Genomic DNA, 26,699 nt, shown 5'->3' with positions numbered 1-26,699 from the left:
TCCACTTGCTTTTCTTTCGGAAACGCAAAATAGAAATGATGGATATCCACTGTATCGGCGTCACTCACCAGACGCCAATGGCAGAACATTTAGCATTCAATTTACAGGCGTGAATATCGAAGTTGACAACACATGGATCGTACCATATTCACTACTGTAGTCTAATTCACATTCAAAACTCATATCAATGTTGAGTATTGTTGTTTGGTGTAATCGATAAAATACGTTTGTAATTACGTCACCAAAGGAAGCAACATGGCGGTTATTGGTCTTGAACGATACGCATCGATATGCGTGAACTGCAATAAAGCGCTTTGTAGGATATTTACTTTTGCAATTCATGAACGTTTTCCGACTGTTGTGCGTCTCGCAGTTAATTTGGAGAGTGTATTTCAACCCAGAGAATACAGTACAGCCAGTGGAAACACCGCCAACAACAAAACTAACATGGACGAGTTTTTTCTCAACTTTCGTCAGTGATCCGTTTGCGAGAACCTTGCTCTATTCGGAAATACCTTGATATTATACATATTATACCTGGATAATGCATCGTCAAAGAAATAGTTGCGCAGAACGCAATTCCAACCAGTAGATTAACATCCAGGTGTGTTATCAACTAATGCATTAGGACAAATTTACACAACCCACCCGATAAACGACGATTGTTTCCACCTTAGGTTGCTATTGATTAATGTACGCGGTTTAACTTTATTTGAGTCATTGCGTACTGTGAATGGTACGGTGTGTGCAAATTTTGGAGAAGTAAGCCAGCAATTACAATTGCTGGAACATGTTAATCACTGGAATGAAAATGAAGTACGCACACTTTTCGCTACAAACATTTCGACAAATCAGCCTTCAAATCCGCGTCTAAAAATTGGAAATGGGTCAATTCTGGTGGTTCGATATCAATTCCATTTGTCGTTTGTCAATTCACGAAAGTTGAACTCGTCACGAATGTTCGGACATTGACCAAATTATTGTAACTACGATTCCTTAAGTGCACGCGCAATGTTCGCTGCCAAAAATACCGATGTTGTTGACTTAATCTGGAAGATTCAAAGTCAAATTCCGGGAGACTTGCGCTCATACAAATCGATCGATCGTCTTGACAATGAGACGACGCCGCGAATTATCAAGTGGAATTTCTGTGCTAAGTGCTTTGGAGAGGCTTGGTATGACACCGCATTATTTGCGTCTCAAAGTTGGATCTGTCGTTATTATGTTTCACAATCTTCAAGCACCGATACTGTGTAATGCAATCCGACTGATTGTAACGTAGCATCTTATAGAATGGGGCAGAATGCTTGACTCTACGAATTCCTCTGAGCTCCAACGATTTGCCATTTCAATTCAAACCTTTTCATTTTTTAAAGAGTTCTACAATTTTTCATATCAGTTCCAACGCATTCCGTTTCAAGTGAAAATTGCATTTGAGATGAGAATCAATAGGACACAAGGATAACCGCTAGAAGTGTGTGGCATAAATTTGGAAATGCTATGTTTTTAACAAGGACGGATATACGTGGCGTGCTCACGAGTTGGAAAACCATCTGCTCTGTAGATTTACGCACCGAAACAGAAACCAAAAAATATTGTTTATCAAGCTTCATTACATTGAAAAAATTTGGAAAAATCGAAAATAAAAGATTTTCAACACAATTTGGTTGAATTTATACCTTCTTTTCATTTCAAAACACATAATTTCAGGCAGGACAACGGCTGCCGGGTCAGCTAGTATATGTATATTTGTATAAGAATATTTGTTTTTCATATTCATCGTTCACTTACGATAGAGTTTAATTGAGCCGTCCGTATCACTAAGAGAATTCTTCGCCACACAACGGTAAGGACCGAAATTTGATGTGTCAACATCTTTTATGGTCAATCGCATATTATTTTGTAGCCACTTTCAAAAGTTTCGGATGCAAAGTGCTCACCTGCAAAATAAAAACATAATATGATATGTTAAAAAGATATATGTATATTTGAGCAACATAATGTGTTTATGGTTATGCTTTCGAAAACGGATAAAAGCGTATGGCGATAACACGTGTTTTCTATCAGTATACATATGTATATGCGTGGAATTTCTAAAAGTTTGGATAAGTTATAATTTGAAATTGACAAGGACTTCAACGCTGGTACAAAAATTGTCAAGAAAACATATTGAGCTTTCTGTACAGAGAAACACAAATATGGCCAGGAAGTAAGCTCAGCTTCACTAAGAGAGTATAACGGATCAGCGCTTAATTTGGAATATTCCACAACAAGATGGGAACAAATGTTTACCAGAGATAAAGATATGCCCAACTAATATGTTATTCATGAGAGAGCCATTGCTGAACGTCAAAACCACCTGAACTCTTTCAACTGTCAATATTTAGGAGGTTTTGACATTTCAAGTTTACTGTTAGAAAAAGTAAAATACTAAAGAGGCTATCTCCAACTATTTACGCAATTTTTTCTAAGCTGAATTTAAATATCGAAATTAATATTTTCTTTGTGAGCATACTCTGACTTAGATAATGATAAATATTTTAATTTAATACTTTTTCTCATATATTGAGGTACAAGAAAATTGTTCAGAACAATAATGTAAAAAATTAAAAAAAAAAAACAAAATTATTTCATCCCGTCTGAACTTAATTCGTTTTGAAATTTTAATTTATTTGCGTGCATGTTTGTTGCTCCACCACAAAAATGCATTACGTTCTTGAACTCTTATCGACTTTATTTGCATATAACTCCAAAACCACCAAAAAATATACACATGTACATTCATTAGGGTGAACCAGAAAACTAATATATCGGGTTTAAATGCACTACTTATAGTATTGCTACTATTAGCATAGGAAACTTTGAATTCTTTATAGCCAAACTACTATGAGCAAGAAATAGTAAGTCTTTGTTCATAACTTTGAAATTCCTCAAAGTAATTCCTCTTGGCCCTAATACACCTCGATAACCGAAGAAAACTGTCTACATAACATTGCCTCTGATCTGCTTTGACGTGGGTTTTTCGGCTTGGGCTCACCTTTGCCACGATATTCGGCCCATGGATCGTCTTTCTCGGGGTCTTAAGTATAGATTTAAGGCTCATCGCCAGATATAATATGTTTCACGACATCCTGGCAGTCGAATTTCATTATTTCGCAGACGTTAACGCGGCGCTCTTTTTCGAAAAAGTTGAGTGATTTGGAACTTGGATCCAAGTGATCTTTTAAAACGATTTTCACTGATCCTTCCGATATTCCAACGACGCCGGTAAGGTCTTTGACTGTTAATCATTGTTTTTCAAGCACAATTGATGTTGATAGCCGTCCTTTACGTAGTTCGTCAACAACGCGTTCATGGCCCTATTTGGACAATAGAATTTTCACACGAAATTTAAATAAAAAAGTCGTACTATCTTTTGTCTATAGAACTACATTTTGTTATATGAATTCGATAGAATACAACAGTCACATTGTTTGTGTTTGTCGAAGTCGCTGTCTTCATTAGCGACCTCTTCCCAGCCCCCCAAAAAGGCCTGTTGCCACCGAAAAACATCATTTCTTGCCAAAGCAACATCGAGGTAAGCCTACTTGATTATATCAAACGTCTCTGGCGCAGATTTACCGAGTTTCACACAGAATTTAATTGTGTACCTCTGCTCCAACAAACGCTGAATTTTCGGCTTGCACCACTCACAGAAACACGTCATGCGAAAATGACTCTCCAGGTGCTCGCGGGGGAAGAAAATCAGTCCTATTACTCTCCGAAGAAACCTTGTATATATGCTACTATGATAAAATGTAAGGTGATTTTTTTTATAAATTATAAATTCCTTATTTATTCTTCCAAATCAATTTCATCCCCTTCAAAGTAGTTCAACCCAACCTACAAATACCGCTCAAATAATATTCTTTGTTAAGGGTTGGCGTTGCGGAAGGAACTTTTAGTGCACCACCTCCCTTTTTGATCACAGTAGTATATACTTATTATAAAAATTGAAAATTGCGAGCCATTTTCTATGAATCTGAAGTAGGATCTATACTTTATTTTGAAATTTTGGCGGAGTGTTAAAGTAAGGTAAGTAAGGCCGGATTTAGAATTGAATGCAAATATTCTGTTACAAGAGACTGTCAGCTTTTGGCTGAAAATTGCATGAATTGAGCTCCAAATCCCCAACGCATACGCAGCACTTGTCAAAAGTCAGCCACTCCTGATTTTGTGTTGTCCTGAGAACTCATTAGTACTCGTATAGCCGCTGGTAATAAATCGTCTATATTGAGACATATTTTAAAACTAAAGGTAAACCGTTTCTGGTACGATTTTTCATGGGAAAGTTGATGGATCTCAATATATGATGTGCAGGCATTCAGAGCGGATGCTTTTACTGTTCGTGCAGCGCTCACTGATGGACTGTGTCCATACCACTTTCTCCTTCTGTTATGTTAACTCTCTTAGCAATTATTTCATAGCGCACGTACACTTCTCATTCATAGTATGTGTGTGTTATTATTTCACTGACTGTTTGTTCAAGTATTTACTAGCTTTTACATAAAGTAATGATTGTTAATTGGAATATACATATGTACATATATGTATATGTAGTACATATGCGTGTGTTGTTGTACATATGTCTGAATGCGGTTAAAAAATGGCTGACAAGAAGTTAATTAAATGTTCGTTGCATTTTCTGTGTCTATAGCTAAGTATTACATATTTGCTAAAATGTATTTTTACAGAGCACTTAGCTTAAAAAACACTATTTGTTCACTTAATTTAAGTTAGGTGAAAATCAAATGGAGATTAAAGATTTGTAGCGCTGTTTAAATATTAAAAACTAAACTTTTAAAATGCAGTCGCATTGTAATTAAGATTCAATGCCTTTCATTTTACTTACCCGGCACAATGACCGTATCATTTTTGGTCCAGTAGTTGATAAACTTCGGATACGCTTCTGACTGACACTCAATTGCTATGATTTGGCCAGTGGCTGCACCGACTAACTGATTTTGTATCCAAATAATTGGGGAACTGTAAGCAAGGAAAAACAACCAGAAATATTATATAGTGTATACATATGTATATAAGTCTGATAACGAAACCGGTCGAAGGTCTCCATTCAAGGGAACACGTTTTTCTACATATTTCTAGCCCTGTTGATAGAAATAGATAACCTTTCAGAAAAATTAAGGTTGACTAAAAATTAAAAAATATTCTTTATCTAGATCTGTATCTTGAATTTAACCGGTCAGTTTAAATAGCAGCTGTATGCTCTATTTGGTTGATCTCAACAATTGGTTCGGAGATTATATACCTTCGGCAATTATCTGTACCGAATATTGGGAAGATATTTAGTTGCACAAAAAGTTTTCCATTCAAAAATTTCATCTGATCGACTAGTTTATATGGCAGATTCATGCATCAGTGGCCCGATGTTAGCCGCGCCGTGGATAAGCAGTTTCTTAATGCGGCTGAAGCTTAGTGAGGTCTTTGCCCTCACCAGTTGTGTCATTTTTAACTGGTGTGTTGGTCTTGGTGTTCTCGCGGTAAGATTGAGAGTTTTACCGTATGCCAGTTATAGAAGTTGTTGGAAGAAAAGAAGGTAGAAAAATATCAATACTTCTTCCATGATTGTCCCGTCTACGCGAGATCAATGCTTTGACACCTGGGAGCTCACACTTTCAGATATGCCTATAAACTGAAGTGAAAAAAATATAACATGACATATGTATATGAAAATACGCTCTGTCAGCTCATACGATATATATTTTTAGTTCCTGTCAGTTCTGAACTCCTTAACAGCATTTTAAACCGTAATTGAGACTTCAATATTTCTACAAGCAGATCATTTAGCGTTTGTACGAGTACAATAGTCCCCAAGCAAGTTTATTATTGCGCTCACTTTCATAATTAGCCTCCACAACTGCCAGGATTCATTAAAATAACTAGTTAGTGTGCACTTTCCAGGCTGTAATAAGACGGTAATTTCTAGCTATGAAGGGAATAGAGCGGTAAACTCTCCCGAACACATCTTTACGGAGAATAATATATAATGAGCAATCCGCTCAGTAGACTCATACAAATCTTCCGGTACGCAAGGAATCGTTCAAGTATTGCTGCAGAATGCGCTCTGTTAACCCATGCCATGACCAAGGGCGCTCTTGAAGCATTCCTGGACATTACTAGAACGTTCATCAACGTATCTATGGAATCTTCTCTGAATAGTATCCAATCAACATGTGCTGTTGATCTTCCTATACAACGCTGGATCAGAAGGCAATTGATCTCTAGAAGGATATAAAAAGACTGGCACGATGCTAGAATGACCAAGGAAGTCTATAGTGGTACTCGGCATATGCGGATGACATTGCCATCTTAATAACGCGTAGGTGTCTACAGATCATTAGTAGTATTATTAGCACCACTCACAATACAGTCCAGAACTGGGAATCGCAAGCAGGTCTGTGGTTGAACCCGGCAAAAAGGATTTGTTTGTTGGCTGTTAAAATTCGCGTCAGGCGCAGGCATCCTAAAGGATGAATACCCGTCGTGAACCTAGTAACTAAACTCCATCTGGTATCGCAAATGACCAAAATTGGTTTCTGGGTAGGACATTGGCTTACTAGACTAACTTAACCTAACTTAACAAATTTAAATGCATAAATTTAATGGGAATTTCCTAGGATATCTTAATTTTTGACATATACTATCATATTTATCATTATATGGAAGACTAGTGTTGTACTGACCCGATTTTTTTTTTGTTTTTGCCATTACATATTACTAAGAGAAGTTTAGGACAAGCTTTCTCCCTTTATTTTTTCAGTTTTAGGCATCGAGATTGGCTGATATATGGGTTCATAATCTGCCGGTAGTTCGAAAAACTTTCTATAAGGTATATTGAGCTAAGTGAACAACATTCGGACCCGATTCAACCAATTTTTCAGGAAAGGATTCTATATAACTTTAATTATGAATCGTACAAATCTCGTCATCCTGATCATTGGTATATCTATATCTTGATAGCAACATGTTGTAAAAGTTCTCCTGTTTAGTGTATATTGGAGGAAATGCTCGAGAAAAACAATGATAGTCATAGATGAAAATTCATTGCCTTATTATATGTACAATATAAAGCAAGTTTGAATGCTAATTTAATTTAGTAGATATACTTACAGTGCACAATGAGCATTACGCGCTTGCTGACCGTTGGCGGAATGCCATTCGAGGCGATGCATAAATATGCACCCATATTAAGGCGTTGCACTTTATTGATCGTCAGGTAGGAGCCATTGTAGGCGATGACTGGAAAGATATAAGAAGAAAATAGGTGTTTTAAAAACAAGAAATATTAAATGTATATTTATAGAAGATAAGTATTTAGTCAGGTTTTGGGTATATAGAAAATTTTAGTTATTAATAGGATATAATTATGCTTTTGGGTAAGCAATTATAGTTGTAGGGCTACACCCAATTCCTGCTCTTGCATCCACGCTGCCCACCACGGAAACGTGAGTAACCCTTGTGTAAGATGCGGTAGCCAACACATGTAGAGAACGAGGACCCAGTTAAAAGAGAGGCAGCTTCAGCGACGCCACTTTAACAAATTCGGTTTAAGAGTTTGCTAAAGTCTTATAGCAGTGTCTCCTCACCAGAGGTGCGGTTGTCACCGAGAGTCGGCCTTGAAACAAACGTCTAGCTGTTTGGATGTATATAGCTTTATATTACTAGCCTAGCAAGATTGTGCTCTGGGTTTCAGATCCTCCACGTAGAAACCACTTCCAATAATAAAATAACAACAGCCTTCTATGAGAACGTAATAAAAACTATGATTTAAGGGCACCCAACTGTAATGAGAAAGCGGTTGATGTCCTCGTTAGAGTAGAGGCTGACATCACCGCCGTTCAAGTAAAGCAGAATTTTTCACCCACGCTCCGATAAAAAAGAAAAACGATATGACCAAAGAAGCCTTTCATGAGCGATTAGAGAGCGCTTATGACAACTGCCCCCACGCCGATGTAAACATTGTAATTGGCGATTTTAACACCAGGGTGGGCAAAGACGGTATCTTTGGTACAAAATTCTGAAAATTCAGTTTTCATGCCGAAACCTCTCCAAATGGGTTTAGGCTGATCGACTTCGCAGGGGCCCGAAATATGGTTATCTGTAGTACTAGATTCCAGCACATGAAAATTCATCAAGCTACCTGGCTGTCTCTAGATCGAAAAGCCACCAACCAGATTGATCATGTTGTGATAGATGGAAGACACGTCTTCAGTGTTCTTGGTCCTTGTCGCATCATTATCTTTTTGTAGTAAAGGTAAGCGCCCACTTCTGTATAGCAAAGCACGACCGTCAGCAAAGACAAGGAAGGTAAGACGCAGAGAAACTACTATCACAACCGACAGCGAAACGATTTTCTACACGACTTGCACTCCTGATCACTCAGAGCACACATCAGCAAATAACAGCTGGAACGGAAAATACTGTTGTTTCGCATTGGAGAGAAATCAGACAGACAGCCCTCTTCGAAATATCGCGATTGACCACAGCACGAACGTAGCGAGACGCATTTGCAGACAAACAAAGAAATAGACAGAAAAGCATGAATATGAAGAGCTTGAGAATCTGGCCGACAGGGCTATTTCTCGAAAGTTCTTCGAAACGATGGGGCAACTATCGGAAGTTTGGAGATTGAGTACTCCATTCCAAAATCGATGACGATGGAATAGATGTTCTATTGCCAGACTATGATGAGGTTCGAATAACAATTGCGTTATGCGGTTAGTTTTTTGTACACATTCCTTAATTAGACTAGTAACTACAGGTTTAAATGAGGTACTTTCTATTTTCATATACATTTTTCTAAATCCTCAATTGATATGATAGAGGTACAAAATATATTAACATATTGGCTTGAAATAAGTTCCTTCAGACCTTAATTAAATTTAATATATATTCACTAGATGCATTTGAAATTGAATGCCAGCTGAATCTACCGAAACTTGTTTCAATATTCAGAGAATTTTTTCAACTAAGATTAAAAATTCATTTCGTTTGCAGTCATAATGTAAGAAGAGTAATTGTTATGCAATTGGGGTGCATATCCTTGCAAAATTTACCTCATAAATATGCATCCAATAAAAATGCGGAGACGTTTTGCTAATGGTGTTTGTGGTTTCTCTGCTAATTCATTTCCGATTTCAAAATAGTTTAAATCATTTCATCATTATTCACGTCCCTTTCATTGGTAAACAAATTACACAGTTCTTGCCATAATATTTCAGTTACATGGTTTACATGCAGAAATCAATGAAAATACGCGCAATTTACTGCAGAATACAATGAGCTTATCTGAAAAGATTGTCCTGTGAAAATCTGATATCTGCGTTTGTAATCCTGAGCTAAACATACTTAGATAGTTTTGAAATAAATAGCTATATGATTTTGTCGAATTTTGTTGCAATGCGCAGTTTTATAATGTTTAAATTACTGAAATTTTACAATAGACACGCTCATTGATGCAAAATACGTATATCCCTTTTTTTCTTAATAATTTTCAATATCCTTTTTTCACAGATCACGCGTGAGTCGTGTCAAGCTGTCATGTTATTTTTGTTCAGTATTGTTTGTCATTTCATCGTGGAAAGTTTTACCCCTGAACAACGTTAACAAATCGTGCAACTTTATTACGAAGTTTCACGTTCTGTAAAAAATGTGTTAACTTATGGTCAACATAATCGGCCTACTGAGCGTACTATTCCCAACACAATCACCCATCTTAAGACGCAGCATTTATTATTGGATAATCGAATAGATCACGTCCAGCAAAGGGATGAAAATGTAGCAGACATAGTAGAGACTGTACACAAAGACCGTGAAAGGTCGATTCGCCGCCGTTCGCAGCAACTAGAGCTAACGTATGGAACGACTTGGCGCAATTTACGTCAAGATTTTAAACTGAAAGCGTACAAAATACAGACTGTACAAGCATTGAAACTTAAAAGGTTCAAAGAAAATACGATGTTTTCGAAACAAATTTTGCTCAGCAATGAGGCCCATTTCTGACTCAATGGGTATTTAAACAAGCGAAATTGCCGAATATGGAACGAAGAACATATTGAAGAGATTCAACAGCAACCATTTCATTCAGAAAAATCAACGGTTTGGGGTAGTTTGTAAGCCGGTGGATTCATCGGTTCATATTTCTTTAAAAATGGTACCGGTGTGAATGTAGCCGGCAAGGATGACCTTTATCGCGCCATGATATCCGACTATTTGTTGTCTGAAATTGAAGCTCGTGATCTTGGCGACATTTTGGTTTCAACAAGACAACGCCACTTCCCAACATCGCACCATTCAATAGATTTAATGAGAGAACACTTCGGTGCGCAGATAATTTCACGTCTTTGGCGGGTCGATTGGGCCCAATGATTGTGTGATATCGCGTCGTTAGAACTTTTCCTGTGGGGAATCTTAAGTCTAAGCGGACAATGCTGCTATAATTTACGCCTTGGAGCAAAACTTCACATGTGTCAATCGTTCCAGTTACCAGTCGAAGTGCTCGAATGAGTCATCGAAAATTGGAATAAACGGATGAACCATCTGAGATGAAGCTTCGGCCAACATTTCAAAGGATAATCTTCAAAAAATAAATTCTAAAGAATGTTTTTTCAAATGAAAATAAACTTAAAGTTTGTTTGTTTTTTTAGAGTAAGGAAATTCGAAATGGATCACATTTTACAATGACAGCAATGATTTGTTTGCGTTTATATAAAATCTGTTTATAATGGTCTTCGGGTAAAGGGTAGTATTTCTATAAAAAAATTATTATACAGTTTACTTTGTTTCGTGTTTCTATTAATACCCTTAGGATAATGCACCATCTGAGAAATGTGTTACAGATCTGAAGGTTTTTAACAACAATATTTTTCTGTAAGAAGTTTTTTTTTTTGAGGACTGAAATTACTTTCAAAAGCTTTGTATAGGGAACGAAGTTACGCAAACTATGAAAATATTTCTAAAGGAAGTTTAGTAGACATGCAAAGTTAAAAAAAAATATCCTGTTATAAAAGTGGATTATTTTTATTATTAAATTTTGAAGTTAAGACTTAGCCCTTCGAGTTCGACACTAAAACGAATACGACTTTAAATAAAAGTTCAATCTTAAAAAATCCCTTATTGAGATATTTTTGAATATCGAGACTATTGGAAAATGAAAAACCTTTTATTTTTTAATTTTTAGACTAGAATAGCTCTTTAATACGTTAAATCTAAATATGTCAAAATTAAATTTGTTAGAGTTGTCACTGAGTACGCGTAAAGTAAAACTAAATTAATATTTACACAATGATACCCTTTTAACAATATTTTCCATATTTAATGCCAACAACGATGTAATTTAAACCAAATGTCAGCGAAGTGAAAAATGCTGAACTTAACGCTAATTTCAATATGAAATTTGCTTTGTATTCAAATGACAAGTTGACACTTATAACTTTGAATTTGGATGCTCAATTTTTGTTGCCCGCATTTTCATTTAAAAAAATTTAATCTAATGTGTTTAAATAGAATTTTGTTTATCGTTGTTGTTATTTCACTTTCAATTTTAATTTTTAAAAACCACATAGATACATACATATGTATTTCCATATTACTTTCTATGCTTGATGTCGAAATCACTTTCAGCAGGCGCTCAAATTAGTGGTTAATCCGACTAGGTATCTCACAATGTTGACATCTATTTGAATTTTGGGAAAATTAGATCTTATTATATGTATGTATCTATGCTCTCTAAGTGAGACAGCCGATTTTAACAAGCTTCTCTAGAGGTGAATTTTTTCTTCAGACTAGACAGAAACAGGTAGTAACTGCCAAACCTCGATTATAAGGGTAATTCATAGAAATCTCCAAGATAAGCTCTCAGAGAATCTGACGAGTCAACAACACGAAATTAAACAAGTAAGGAAGGGCTAAGTTCGGGTGTCACCGAACATTTTATATGTACTCTCACATGATAAAGTGATAATCGAGATATCATTATTAGCAACTTTATTGCGAGAATATAAAAATGATGCCCTCTGAATTACATGAAAATATCTGAGAGATTTACCGAAAAATTAGGTTAGGTTAGGTTAGGCACTGAATTCTTCGTGTTCGATATCAGGGACCTTGAAAAGTTATAGTCCGATCACGACAATTTTCCCACAAGGGATACCTCAGCTCAAATACCGTATTTATGTAAAGTTTTATTCCGCTATCATCATTGGTTCCTAATGTACTATATATTATACAGAGAAGGTATCAGATGCAATTCAAAATAGCGTTATATTGGAAGAAGGCGTGGTTGTGAACCGATTTCACCCATATTTCGTACATGTTATCAGGGTGTTAAGAAAATATTATATACCGAATTTCATTGAAATCGGTATAGTAGTTCCTGAGATATGGTTTTTGGTCCATAAGTGGGCGACGCTACGTCCATTTTCAATTTTTAAAAAAAGCCTGGGTGCAGCTTCCTTCTGCCATTTCTTTCGTAAAATTTAATGTTTCTGACGTTTTTTGTTAGTCGGTTAACGCACTTTTAGTGATTTTCAACATAACCTTTGTATGGGAGGTGGGCGTGGTTATTATCCGATTTCCTCCATTTTTGAACTGTATATGGAAATGCCTAAAGGAAACGACTCTGTAGAGTTCGGTTGACATAACTATAGTTGTTTCCGAGATATGTACAAAAAACTTAGTTGGGGGTGGGGCCACGTCCGCTTTTCCAAAAACATTACGTCCAAATATGCCCCTCCGTAATGCGATCCCTTGTGCCAAATTCACTTTAATATCTTTATTTATGGCTTAGTTATGACACTTTATAGGTTTTCGGTTTCCGCCATTTTGTGGGCGTGGCAGTGGGCCGATTTCACCATCTTCGAACTTAACCTTCTTATGGAGCCAAGAAATACGTGTACCAAGTTTCACCATGATATCTCAATTTTTACTCAAGTTACAGCTTGCACGGGCGGACGGACGGACGGACGGACAGACGGGCGGACAGACATCCGGATTTCAACTCTACTCGTCACCCTGATCACTTTGGTATATATAACCCCATATCTGACTCTTTTAGTTTTAGGACTTACAAACAACCGTTATGTGAACAAAACTATAATACCCCCCTTAGCAACTTTGTTGCGAGAGTATAATTATAAGAGCTACACTACCATGAGCAAAAATAGTATTTGTTAATAATTTAAAATTTCTTAATTTATTCTTCAAAATCTACATCGTCCTCCTCAAGGTAATCTCCCTTGAAAAGCATTGTTTCACAGATGTTTACGGGACGCTGTTTTTCGAAAAAAATTAGTGATTTTGGAACCAAATGTGCTTTCACTTTTTCAAATTGTTTTTCAAAATGGATTTCAGTGATCCTTCCGATATTCAACGATACCAAGAAGATCTCTGACTTTTAGCCGTCGATCCTCAAGGTCAAATTCCTTTGTTTTGTTGATGTGTTGACCATCCGTCCTGAACGTAGTTCATCATCAACGAGTTCTAGACCCTCTTTGAATAATTTCGCGGCAAACAATTATCACTAACGAGCTTTTTCAACATTCTCATTGTTTTGGCACGAAAAATTTGATTGCGCGCACAAAATTTCAGAGGACTTCTTTACTGAATAATTTCACTCATCTCAAAGATTGTCGAATGTATTTCGCATATGTACATACTTCAGAAAGAGAAACACTAATGCTTATGTTGATGTGACATTTAAAAAAGATGTCACTGACAGTCATACTAGTCTAGAGAAACCATATTTCGACGAATAGATTTTCATGCGAAATTTAAATTAAAAATATTAAATGTTCATTGAAGTGGTGATTTTGAGAGAAAGTTAATCCTGATATAGCTGCGGTAGGTGTATTTCCATCACCCTTTTGTGTATATTTTATTTAAATGCACAACAAAACTTAAGGAAACACTAGAAAAGGAAACAATTTTAATGAGACCACGTTAAGCCTATATTAATATTTTCATTATTCGATTTAAAATATTTTTGGTAGCTAACATTTTGTTTCATCGAGTTCATTATAATTGATTTAAATGTTCATCACGGTTAGAGAAAAGTATTTACTTTTTAGTTCAATACTTCAATCCACAACTCAACACACTCCTCAGTTATTACAACTTAAAGTTTTCATAAGGTAATACTATTATCATATATTTGATGTAGAAAGTTACTCAAAAATATATTCACAAAAAAAATATTCATATTCTTTACTCACCTTCGGTATTATTGGGCAGCGGTATGGGCTCGCCACCTTCACGTCGCCATGTTATGGTCGGTGTTGGTGAGCCAACTGCTGCACATTTCAGTGTTACGTTAGCGCCCTCTCGTATCACCATATCCGTGCTGGTGGGATAATCAAGGATATCGGGTGGAACTGCGTTCGCGAAAAGCGAATACCGTAACAGCACCGAAACAAATAAAACAGTAATGGATCAAGCAGTCAGAATTGTTACGTTGATGTTGCATTGTATAGCGTTGAATTCCGGTAACATAATTTTCACAATCATTGTTATGTTGTCCAGCGAAGTCAACATGGTCGACGACATCATGATGTAACAGATGATTTAGACAAGGCACATGATTTGTATGTAGCACCATCAGTAGCAGTATCAGCAGCATTGAAATGTTAAAAATTGGCAGCGGGCAGATTGGCGTGTCAAGTTGACATGTTGTTGTTTGCCAGCGACAGTGAAAGTTGAAATTATTTTCATTTTGCGTTTGTTATCATCATATTAGATAAATTAGATTGTAAGTAAATTTTAATAGACAAGAACCATTATTTCATATAGTTGTTCAGTGTTGTTTTTTGCAAACGGCAAAAACAAGAATTTTGCAATTGGAAAAAAGGAAGAGAAGGGAAACAGTAAAATATTATAAATATATATTAGAGTTATTAAAAAAAAAAAATTTTTTTTCGTTTGGTACTCAGAAAAATAGGTTCCTAGACACCTCTATGAAAGCCTCTCCAAACATGAGTTTTTAATTGTAACGGCAAGGTTCTCCTACATACAGTTTTCTATTTTTCCTTATTATCAGATAGAAAAATTTATATCTCGCTTCCAACTACTTAAAAAAATATCTTGTTCCTTAGATTTTGTAGCAAATTGAATGCTCTCCAAAAAAGGTCCAAAATGATTTCTTCGTAAACCCAACCGTTTAAAAGATATTAACGGTTGAAGTTTGATTATTTTTGGGAACATTTTTTTTTTCTTATGATTTTTACAACTCAATGAAAAAAAATTATTATGAATGATTAAGCTCACAGTTTTATAGGAAATTTACTGCTCTATAAAAATGGTCTACAATGATTTTTCGATTAAGTTAAGCGTTTACGAGACATTCATCGTCAAACATCAATGCATATTAGGGTGTATCAAAAAAAATTTTTTTTTTCGTTTGGTACTCTGAAAAATAGGTTCCTAGGCACCTCTAAGAAAGCTTCTCCAAAAATCTATTCATAATAATTTTTTTTCACTGAGTTATAAAATTCATAAGAAATAAAAAATTTTCCCAAAAATAATCAAACTTTAACTGTTAATATCTTTTAAACGTTTGGGTTTACGAAAAAATCATTTTAGACCTTTTTTGTAGAGCATTCAATTTCCTACAAAATCTAAGGAACAAGATATTTTTTTAAGTAGTTGGAACCGAGATATAAATTTTTCTATCTGATAATAAGAAAAAATAGAAATCTGTATGTAGGAGAACCTTGCCGTTACAATTAAAAACTCATGTTTGGAGAGGCTTTCTTAGAGGTGTCTAGGAACCTATTTTTCCGAGTACCAAACGAAAAAAAAATTTTTTTTTTGAATCACTCTAATACATATAGTTAATATTAATGTATAAATTCTGTTCTGCTGTTTGCTTTGTAACGACTGTGGTGTCTCGTAATGTTATATACTTGAACTTATAGTTACTAGAACTTATAGAACTATATACTCAATATAAAAAACATCATAATTGAAGACATAGTTTTAGGCACCTTGTACATTTTTCGCAGTCTTCTATTCAAGGAATTAAATTTGGTAACAGATTTCATTAACTTAGACATTCAGAGATTCCTACAAATCCAAATTAAATTCCAGGAATATGTTTGTATATTTCAAAGCTGTGTTAGTGTAGTGGTCAGGCAACGTACTTACCTAATATGGTAATTTTTATATTAAGCCTCAGTTAGGATTTTTCTCACAAACATTTATTGACCAAAAAAAAAATAATATATAAAACCAATGCAATAAATGGATTGAATTAAAATTTAAGTTAATAAAAATGTTTGGACAATCATGTTTATTACACATAGTATATTAAATCGTATTTTTTACTAGCATACCCAGACCGCTCTGCCGGGCTTTATTAAATTATTATTTTATTATACCCTGAACAGGGTATATTAAGTTTGTCACGCTGTTTGTAACAACCAGAAAGAAGCGTCGGAGACCCTATAAAATATATTCACCAAATTTGGTATAGATTATTTTCTAAGGCAACAATGTAATCTCCGAAGAAATTGTTCAGATCGGTTAACTATAGCATATAGCTGTCATACAAACTGAACGATCGGAATCAAGTTCTTGTATGGAAAACTTTCACATTTGACAATGTATCTTCATCAAATTTGGAATGGATTATTTTCTAAGGCAACAATGTAATCTCCGAAAAAATTGTTCAGATCGGATTATTATAGCATATAGCTTCCGTACAAACTGAACACATAGTTACTAAAAGAAATGCACCTGTGAAGGGTATATTAGCTTCGGTGCTACCGAAGTTAACGTTTTTTCTTGTTTTTATTAAATTTTAAACATACATGAACTAATAATTAACAAACTCATAATTTTATTTTTTTATTTTTTTAGTTTCTAGTTTCATTTACTTTTATTCTTTTGTTTTAACCTAAATCCAAATATATCTACGTAGTGTACATACTACTGAGTACAAAATATAGGACCTTTTAATTTAAATTTCGAACGAAAATCCATTCGTAAAAATATTTTTTTTCAAGGTTGGTATGACTATCAGTGACATCAGTGTCAAATGTCAAATCAAAATAATGATTAGTGTTTATTATACGCTTGTTTTTCAGAAGCACATAAAGTACATTCGGCGATTTTTCTGATGAGTAAAATTATTCAACGAATAAGTTTCATTAAATTTTGTATGCGGGATCGTATTTCTGTTGCCGATACATTCAGAATGTTGGAAGAGGCCTTCGGTGATAATTATTTGTCGCGAGCAAGTGCTTTTGTTTGGTACAAATTATTCAGAGAGGGTCGACGCGTTGACGACGAACTATGTCCCGGACGGCCATCGACATCAACTGACGATCAACACGTCAATAAAGTAAAAGAATTGGTGCTTGAAAATCGTCGATTAATAGTTAGATATCATACTGCCATAATTTGAATATGGGAAGCATCCGTGAAAGATCATTTGAGCTTAAGAATAGTGAAAGCACGACTTATCCCAAAATGACTAATTTTTTTTCGGAAAACACGTAGTTGTTTACATGGACAGAGGTGTTTCAACGGAGTTTTTAATTTCTTTTGAAAAATACTGACACCTTAGAGCTTACTAATTTCGTTATATAATAAAATTTATGCATAAATAAAAATATACATTAATTTAAACTAATTTTAAATTCTTTTAAATAAAACCGCTTATTAAACAAGAAAAACCGTTAACTTCGTTTGCACCGAAGCTAAATACCCTTCACAGGTGCATTTCTGTTAGTAACTATGTGTTCAGTTTGTATGGCAGCTATATGCTATAGTCAACCGATCTGAACAATTTCTTCGGAGATTACATTGTTGCTTTAGAAAATAATATGTACCAAATTTCGTGAATATATCTTGTCAAATGTGAAAGTTGTCCATACAAGAACTTGATTCCGATCGTTCAGTTTGTATGGCAGCTATATGCTATAGTTAACCGATCTGAACAATTTCTTCGGAGATTACATTGTTGCTTTAGAAAATAATATGTACCAAATTTCGTGAATATATCTTATCAAATGTGAAAGTTGTCCATACAAGAACTGGATTCCGATCGTTCAGTTTGTATGGCAGCTATATTCTATTGTCAACCGATCTGAACGATTTCTTCGGAGATTACATTGTTGCCTTTGAAAACAATCTATACCAAATTTCGTGAAGATACATTGTCAAATGAGAAAGTTGTCCATACAAGCATTTGATTCCGATCGTTCAGTTTGTATGGCAGCTATATGTTATAGAGGTTCCGACAAATGAGCAGCTTCTTGAAGAGAAAATGACGTTTGCAAAATTTCAAAACGATATCTTAAAAACTGAGGGACTAGTTCGTATATCTACAGTCAGACAGACAGACGGACAGACGAACAGACAGACGGACATGGCTAAATCGACTAAGCTCGACATACTGATCATTTATATATATACTTTATAGGGTCTCCGACGATTCCTTCTGGGTGTTACAAACTTCGTGACAAACTTAATATACCCTGTTCAGTGTATAAAAATAACTAAAATAACAGTATGACATTTCATCCGCTGACACCTGCATACCTACGATCGTTTAACTGCTTCGTTCTAATCGTTGAAATATTGTTGCTTAGATCAACGATTAGAACGAAGCAGTATGCAGGTGTCAGCGGATGAAATGTCATACTGTTATTTTAGTTATTTTTATACACTGAACAGGGTATATTAAGTTTGTCACGAAGTTTGTAACACCCAGAAGGAATCGTCGGAGACCCTATAAAGTATATATATAAATGATCAGTATGTCGAGCTTAGTCGATTTAGCCATGTCCGTCTGTCTGTCCGTCTGTCTGTCTGACTGTAGATATACGAACTAGTCCCTCAGTTTTTAAGATGTTGTTTTGAAATTTTGCAAACGTCGTTTTCTCTTCAAGAAGCTGCTCATTTGTCGGAACGGCCGATATCGGACCTCTATAACATATAGCTGCCATACAAACTGAACGATCGGAATCAAATGCTTGTATGGACAACTTTCACATTTGACAAGATATATTCACGAAACTTGGTATGTGTTATTTTCAAATGGGTCTGGGCATAATTAAATCATTTAAAAACATTAAAAAACATTCAGTCTCCGCCAAACTTTACAGGAACATTAGAATTTCTGTGAAATTGGTCCGACCGTTTCGGTATATCGGTCTATGAGGAACATACAAACAAAATTTATCTTTCCCTTATAATGTATATTATATATATGTATGTATATATTAGGGTGTGTTTTAAAAATGTTCCACGTTTTACCAGTTTTGTTGACATTACTGCAATTTTAATATATATGTATATTAGGGTGTTTTTTGTTTTTTTTTTTTGAGCTATTAATTTTTTTCACTACCGTCATGAAATTGGAAATACCCTAAAACAAATTGCCTGAAAATTTTATCCTTTAATATTAAGATTAAGAGCTGGACCAAGGCCTGTAAAAATTTTCCATAGAAAATACACTACAAGAGTTTTTATCTGTAAATTCCTACAGATACAGAGGTATTTTATGCCATCGCTTTGACGTTAGACGCATATTTCTCAGAGTTGTTCACTCTACAAAAGTGCTTGTGACACACAGTCGTAACTCACACCGGCGAGGTAGTACGGGGCTCTAAACCTGATTTTTCCATGAAATTCGCATTTTTTTGTATATATCTCGTAAATGACAAGAGCTATGTATATAAAAAATTTAAATGACAAAATTGTAGGAAACACCCTAATATATAATATTAAGGGCTAAAATGTTCAGGGAACTTTTTTAGGGTATTTCCAAGGAAATTTCGAGACGCGACTGGAAAAAATTAACAGTTCAAAAAAAACACCCTAATATATACATTAAAATTGCAGTAATGTCAACAAAACTGGTAAAACATGGAACATTTTAAAAACTCATTTTACAAAAATTTTAGTCATTCCAAAGTAAAGACAGGAAAAAATGCTATTCCGATGATTCAGTTATATACTACAGTTTTCCGACATTGGTGATTCCGAAAAATTAGTAGCTTCTTCATAAAAAAAGACGTGTTGAAAAATTCAGATCGATATCTGAAAAACTGATGGAATAACTTGCGTAAATGCTGACTGACAGACAGACAGACGAAAAGAGGTATTGGTGGATATAGTTAAATTCACGAAGCACATTATCCTGGTCATTTACGTATATACTTTATAGGATCTCCGACGTTCCCATATGTGTTAAAAACTTCATGCCAAATACCCTGTTTAGGGTTCGCTAAAGTCAAATATTTTGCTTATGAAAATTTTGCATGCCATATATACGTACATATCTACTATTGTTATTTTCCATGAATACAAAGAAATTTTTAAAAGCTCATCTCAACTACGGTTTGCAAAATTTAATATTTTTGTGGAAAACACTATCGTAATTGTTCTCAGGAGCACATGCATATTAACTGAAAAAAGTATAAATAACTTTGTCCGAAAAAAAAAACATTTTTACATACACATATATATTTTTTGGTAAAGGACAGTAGTTCAACACTGTAATCGACTTTAACGCACAACCTCACCAGCATTTTTTCTTTCAAGTCTCGGATGTCCAATATAACGATTTGTTTTTACCAAAATATATTATGTCAAATAAGTACCCGGAAATTCTCGTTTTAAATTTTCCCGTTGAGAATATTAAAAAAAAAAATTTCCCAGGTTGGCACAACTGTCAGCCACTATTCTGTCAATTTTTATTGCTAAGTGTCATTTAGTTAGTTTACGGCGTCATTAGGAACCAAGACAACCTTTTGTGTGCGTTGCGATTTTTACTATCGATAAAAATATTGAACAAAGAGTTTTTGTGAATTTTTGTGTTTCAAAACAAAATTTCTGGTGCCAAAACGTTGGAAATGTTGGTATAATGGCCTTCGACCTCTTCAATTGAAGAAAACGTCGATAAAATAAAGGAAAATTGTTGGATTGTTCATTCGCAATTCTTACCGGAGGATAAAACCGTCAATAACGAATATTATCTTGGCGTTATGAAGCGTTTGAGAGAGAATGTTCGTCGCAAAAAACCAGATTTGTGGCGGAACAACAGATAGATTTTGCACCACGATATTGCACCAGCGCACAAAGCGATAATTGTAAACGAGTTTTTGAACAAAAATTCAACAAATATCATCGAACACCACCGTACTCTCCAGATATGGCCCGTGTGACTTTTTCCTGTTTCCAAAACTCAAATTACCACTTTGTGGAACCCGTTTTGAGAGCATTGAAGACATCAAAACTAATTCGCAAAGAGAACTGAAGGCCATCCCGGAATATAGCTTTAAAAAGTGTTTCGATGATTGGTTTGTCCGTTGGCTCTCGCTTTTTATAAGCAGTACTGCAGAGGCATAGAACAATATACTTTTATCGCGCAGATATAAATTATTATTTTTTTAATGTTAAATTCTTAAAATTTATTTTTTTTGATTTTAATTTGTTTTAAGAAAAAAAAGAAATTCTGTTTTTGAAATGCATTGTGCAATATGCATTGCGACATTCAATAAGATAAGGTAACCGATATCTATATATAAAATTAACACGAAGTTTGAAAATATATATATTGGCCATATAGCGTAAGGAGGAATATTAACCTAGAGATAATTTTACTCATTTTTGCCACAAAGCCTAATTATTACCGGGAAATATTATATTGGACCTTCACTAACATATATAACATATCGACCGACATTTTCGATCAATTAAGAGTCACTGAGGTATACATATTCAATATCTGGAGAATACAACTACTTAAAAAAAATGTCGCGAAATTTTCAGTAAAATTTTCGTTTTTTTTAAGTGTCTACCAAAAATACAATTTTCAGTTTTTTCCCTTTGTCAAAGTTCTAGGTTAAGGTTTCAACTAAAACGGGAATTTTTTCGCTATAGATGATCCAGTAAGGATTTATCCTGCCAATGCGTGCGCACCTTTTTCCGAGGGGTTACCGGAAATGGCATCGCAATGGCCGAGTTTAAAAAGTTTTGTTCCAAAAATTTCAAAATTTCTTTGTTAATAGTGCATGTTTGTAACAATTATAAATTCTAGTAAATTATTTAAATTTTGATATAAGAAAAAAAAATTGTTGAAAAATATTGTTTTTTACCCGCGGAAACCCATGTAACCCCTTGAGGTCTTATTTCCTTTTCATTTTAATAAAGTAAAAACAAGGAAATTCCTAAATGGCATTAAAATTTGTATGAAGTAGAAGGGATTGTGATTCGATTTATCCATTTCAGCAATATATGCGCATAAGAATATCGGGTGTTATGTACCAAATAAACTTAAAATCGATCAAGCAGTACCTGTGAGACTGATAGTGGGATCTAAATAATCGGAAAGACCTGGATTTTTAACGGAAAAACTACTGTCAACTAGGTACCATTCCTCGAAATTATATCAGAAATGTCTTCTGCCCTATAACAGCACCAACAATACAATATGACGTTTAATACTTCTGAAGAGTGTTTTTTATGAGTTAATGCACCTTCAGTAGTTATCAACATAAATTTTAATATAGGAAGTGAGTGGGTTCTCATCTGATTTCATTCATTTTCATCTGCCTGGCAAGGTAACGAAAGTATTACTTCTCAGCAAATTTATTTATAAAGCATTTATATTCTATGAGCTATACACATCATATACCTTACAAGATATTACTAGTGATTTAGGGCAAGGGGTAGATACTGAAAATAGTTAAGAAATTATTAACTATTTTTTCAATACGAAGATAAAAGTTCCATCGTAAAAAATTCTTAGCTTAATACCAAAATTAATATTAATAATTAAATTCCATTGAAGGACGAATTATAAAAATTCTAGAACTTTTATTCGACCGCGCCATTATAATTCCTGTATGTATTTTCTAAATTCTCTAATGAAACGAAGTGCCTTTCTTCTAAGGAAATCTAGTTAAATTCTGCATTTGAAGTTTCTGTTTTCATTATTTTGCCAGTGACGACAACGCAAAAATTATAATAAAGCAAACCCGAGAATGTGGGCAATGAAACAGTATCACTGTTTCGAAAGGAAACTTTACTTTAATTACCACTACTTCCGAGTTTGTTGGTTTCAACTATTTTAGAAGCAATAAAAGGTACGGCATAAGATAGTTGAACATGCGTACGTACATGTCCAACCCCTCGATGCGAAGAATATATGAAACATGTGGCGGTAAATTAAAGGGCATGAACGTGACATACGTGTCGTATACGTAATATTCGTAGTACCACTAGAATTTACATATGTATATCACAACTTAAGTAACTTAAGTATATCAGGCGTAGTTTTGAAAGAATCGCCAACTAGCGAACTACCAAGAACAACGGCGAATATACGCTGTCCAATTAGCACTTACTTTTTCTTCATCTTCACTGGCGTAGAGACCGCTCACGCGGTTATAACCGAGTTAACAACAGCGCAACAGTCCTTTCTTCTTTTTGCGCTCTGGCGTCAATTCGAGATACCAAATGCAGCCATGCCCTTCTCCATCTGATCTCTTCAATGGAGTGGAAGTCTTTCTATTTCTCAGCTTCCACCGGCGGGTAGTGCGTCGAATACTTTCATAGCTGGAGTGTTTTCGTCCATTCGGACAACATGACCTAGCCAGCATAGCCGCTGTCTTTTATTTCACTGAACTATGTCAATGTCGTCGTATATCTCGTACAGTTCATCGTTCCAACGACTGCGGTACTCCTCGTTGCCAAATGGGCAAAGGTCCATAAATCTTCCTCAAAACCTTTATCGTGAACACTCCCAAGGCCGAATTACCAGATGATGTCATTGTCCATGCTTCGGCACTATATAGCAAGACGGGGATAATGAGTGACTTGTAGAATTAGGTCTTTGCTCGCCAAGAAAGGAATTTACTTATCAATTATCCACTCGGTCCAAAGTAGCACCTGTTGGCAAGAGTGATTCTGCGTTGAATTTCAAGGCTGATATTGTTGTTGGTGTTGATGCTGGTTTCAAGATAGACGAAATTATCTACCACTTCAAAGTTATGACTGTCAATAATGACGTGCGAATCAAGTCGAAAATGCGACGATTGTTTGTTTGATGATAAGAGATATTTCGTCTTGCCTTCATTTACTACCAGACCCATATGCCTCGCTTCCTTATCCAGTCTGCAGAAAGCAGAGCTAGCGGCTCGGTTGTTAAGCCAAATTATATCTATATCATCGGCATAAGGCAGCAACTGTACGCTCTTGTAGAAGATGGTACATTCTCTTTTTCTATCTATTGGTGGTGCTCAACGTCAGCTTACACAGCCAAATTAGTTTTGTGGGGATACCAAATTCAGCAGCCAAAAAATACGGCAATTACAACATTATTGGTATTTAATCTGAATAAAGTAATTCGGACATTCCATTTTTTAAAAGTGTGTGCGTGGTATCTTCACATATTAAATTAAGTTGTATTACCTTGATTGATTGAGTATGTGGTTAAATATTGCTTTACATACTATCATTGTAGGCTATTGTAGAACTTATATTACTACTTTAAAACTCTTTCATACCTACGAGTAGTTTATCCATCTTTAAGGTCATACTATCACATTAAATAATAAAGCATTTAGAAAATATAGGCCAGTATTACCAGACCTTCGTCTCGCTGCCAGTAGACTTATCCTAATCTCATCAGACTAGGAACGAGTCGGTGCTCAGCTGACCATTCGCATTCTAGCGCTAGATGAGCAGACTTTGTGTGAGTTCCTTCTGGCTGAGAGTGGAAAAAATTTTAGAGGCCCCTTTAACTACCAGCTCTTAGCAAAGTCAATGCCGCAATTGTAAGTGTTCTGAATGGACACGGTCTAATAGGCTCACACCTGGTTCGGATATTTGAATTAAGGTGAGGTGGAATCTACTATCCAGCTTTTGCCTGACAGAGAGTGAAATATCTCAATGGACACATAATATAAAAAATTTCTGGTCAACACAAAACACCTCGTGATTTTGCCAGAATGAGGGGATTAATATTTAAGAGTTCCAATTACTAGAAAGAACCGATGTTCACGACCTAATCCATGCCGTGCAGATAAATGTTTCGTAGTTGCAAATTTTGAAACCTGTATAAAGGAAGGCGATATACGATGGCTTTTTTGATTCATAAGAGCTATAGTGAGATCATTCAAGGTTTCACGAATATCAGCCTGATTACCTCAACCAGTCTATGCTCAAATTAATTCGGTAGAAGGTGCATATATTTTCATTGGAGTCTATTTAAATATCCTGTAAGGATAGTAAATTAATAATTTAAAATTGAATTTTGCTTAATTTTTTATTTGCAAGTTTTTTGATAAAACCAGATATTCCCTCAAAATGTGTGAAAGGCAAGAAAAATCAAAAAGATGTGCTTAAAGTTGAAACTAAGAGTTTTTCAGCGATTTTTTTTCAACATAGAAAAGAAAAGTTTCAAGTGTTCTCGAACAAACAAAAATAAAGTTTTAAATGAAACACCTCAACGTACATATCCCTCTCGCTTAAATTTAACTTAGAGAATATTGATAATTCTACTTATAGCTATTTTTGACTAGCCTGCATGTGTCTGCGTCATATTATATTATACTTGTATTATATAGTATAAAGACAATTTGACTCCATTAAGTTTGTCGTACTCACCCACAACATCCAGGTAACCAACTTGACTTTTCATCGGATCCGTATTGATCTGACACATATACCAACTTTTGTCCGCTTCCTTAACGTCACGTATTCTCAATATCCAAGCACGCTTTTCAGCATGGATTATGCTCATTCGGTTGTTTTTCGTTATAACGTGATTTTGTATCGTCAGTATTGTTTGTGTGTCGACGCGCAACCACACTATCTAGGCGATAGCTCAAAATTATCATATGACGCACAGGAACGCGAAGGTGCGTGTTTGCGTATGGGTAAAGCACAATTCGAGACGTGTCAACCCGTTCGACACAACCCATTCATTTTCATATTAGCAGATAGTGCATAGGCCGCAAGACGCACGCATTCATATGCACGTTCGGTCATTAGTTTGTTTTTGTTTATTTGTATTTACGTATTTTCATTTGTATAGGTGGGCCGCGTGTGCCGGTTTGTTTATTTATTTATTGGACGTGAAAGTGGTTGTGTTGAATTTTCCATGGAGTTCCACAGGATGTTGGACACATTTCCACATATGTGAAGTTGTATGTGTAGTTGAGTATCAGTAAGGAAGGAATAGGAAAAAGAGAAGAAAATTCATGTGAAAATTGTTTATTTACCTTTAGTTTAATAATTAAACGTTTTATTAGAAAGTACTCCATAGTGTTGTCATATACATATATGTATGTATACTATATCTACTACGTTCATACTTTGCTGTTATATATATTAGGTCAATATATATGACCCGATACGACGAATAAAACTAGAACTACGCGCTTTCAGCGCCAACTAGCGAAAATACCGCAAGACTTTTTTGACAACCCATTATATATGTTGCTGTTGAACATATAAGTGTATTTATAAATCCTAATATACGCTTGATTGCTTCGCGCTGTTGTGAGTCTCTCAATGAATCAACTAAAGTAGAATATGAGTGCCTTTCTTAGGATTAAAGGCAATAACGGCGTAAGGAAGTTCATTAGGATGAATGGCTCAATTTCGGTAGACGAATTCGTGTTCTATAC

At 35.1% G+C, this 26,699-nt stretch overlaps 1 pseudogene; it reads right to left on the bottom strand.

The window, feature by feature from the left end:
- The window catches only part of LOC120768766, a 36,071-nt pseudogene extending 10,198 nt beyond the window's left edge, over positions 1-25,873 (bottom strand).
- Between the last annotated feature and the right edge of the window lie 826 nt (positions 25,874-26,699).

Source organism: Bactrocera tryoni, chromosome 2 (assembly GCF_016617805.1).
Source record: "Bactrocera tryoni isolate S06 chromosome 2, CSIRO_BtryS06_freeze2, whole genome shotgun sequence".
In the NCBI taxonomy this organism is placed as follows: domain Eukaryota; kingdom Metazoa; phylum Arthropoda; class Insecta; order Diptera; family Tephritidae; genus Bactrocera; species Bactrocera tryoni.
Note: the sequence above shows the minus strand (reverse complement) of the source record. Positions and strands in the feature narration are given on the sequence as shown.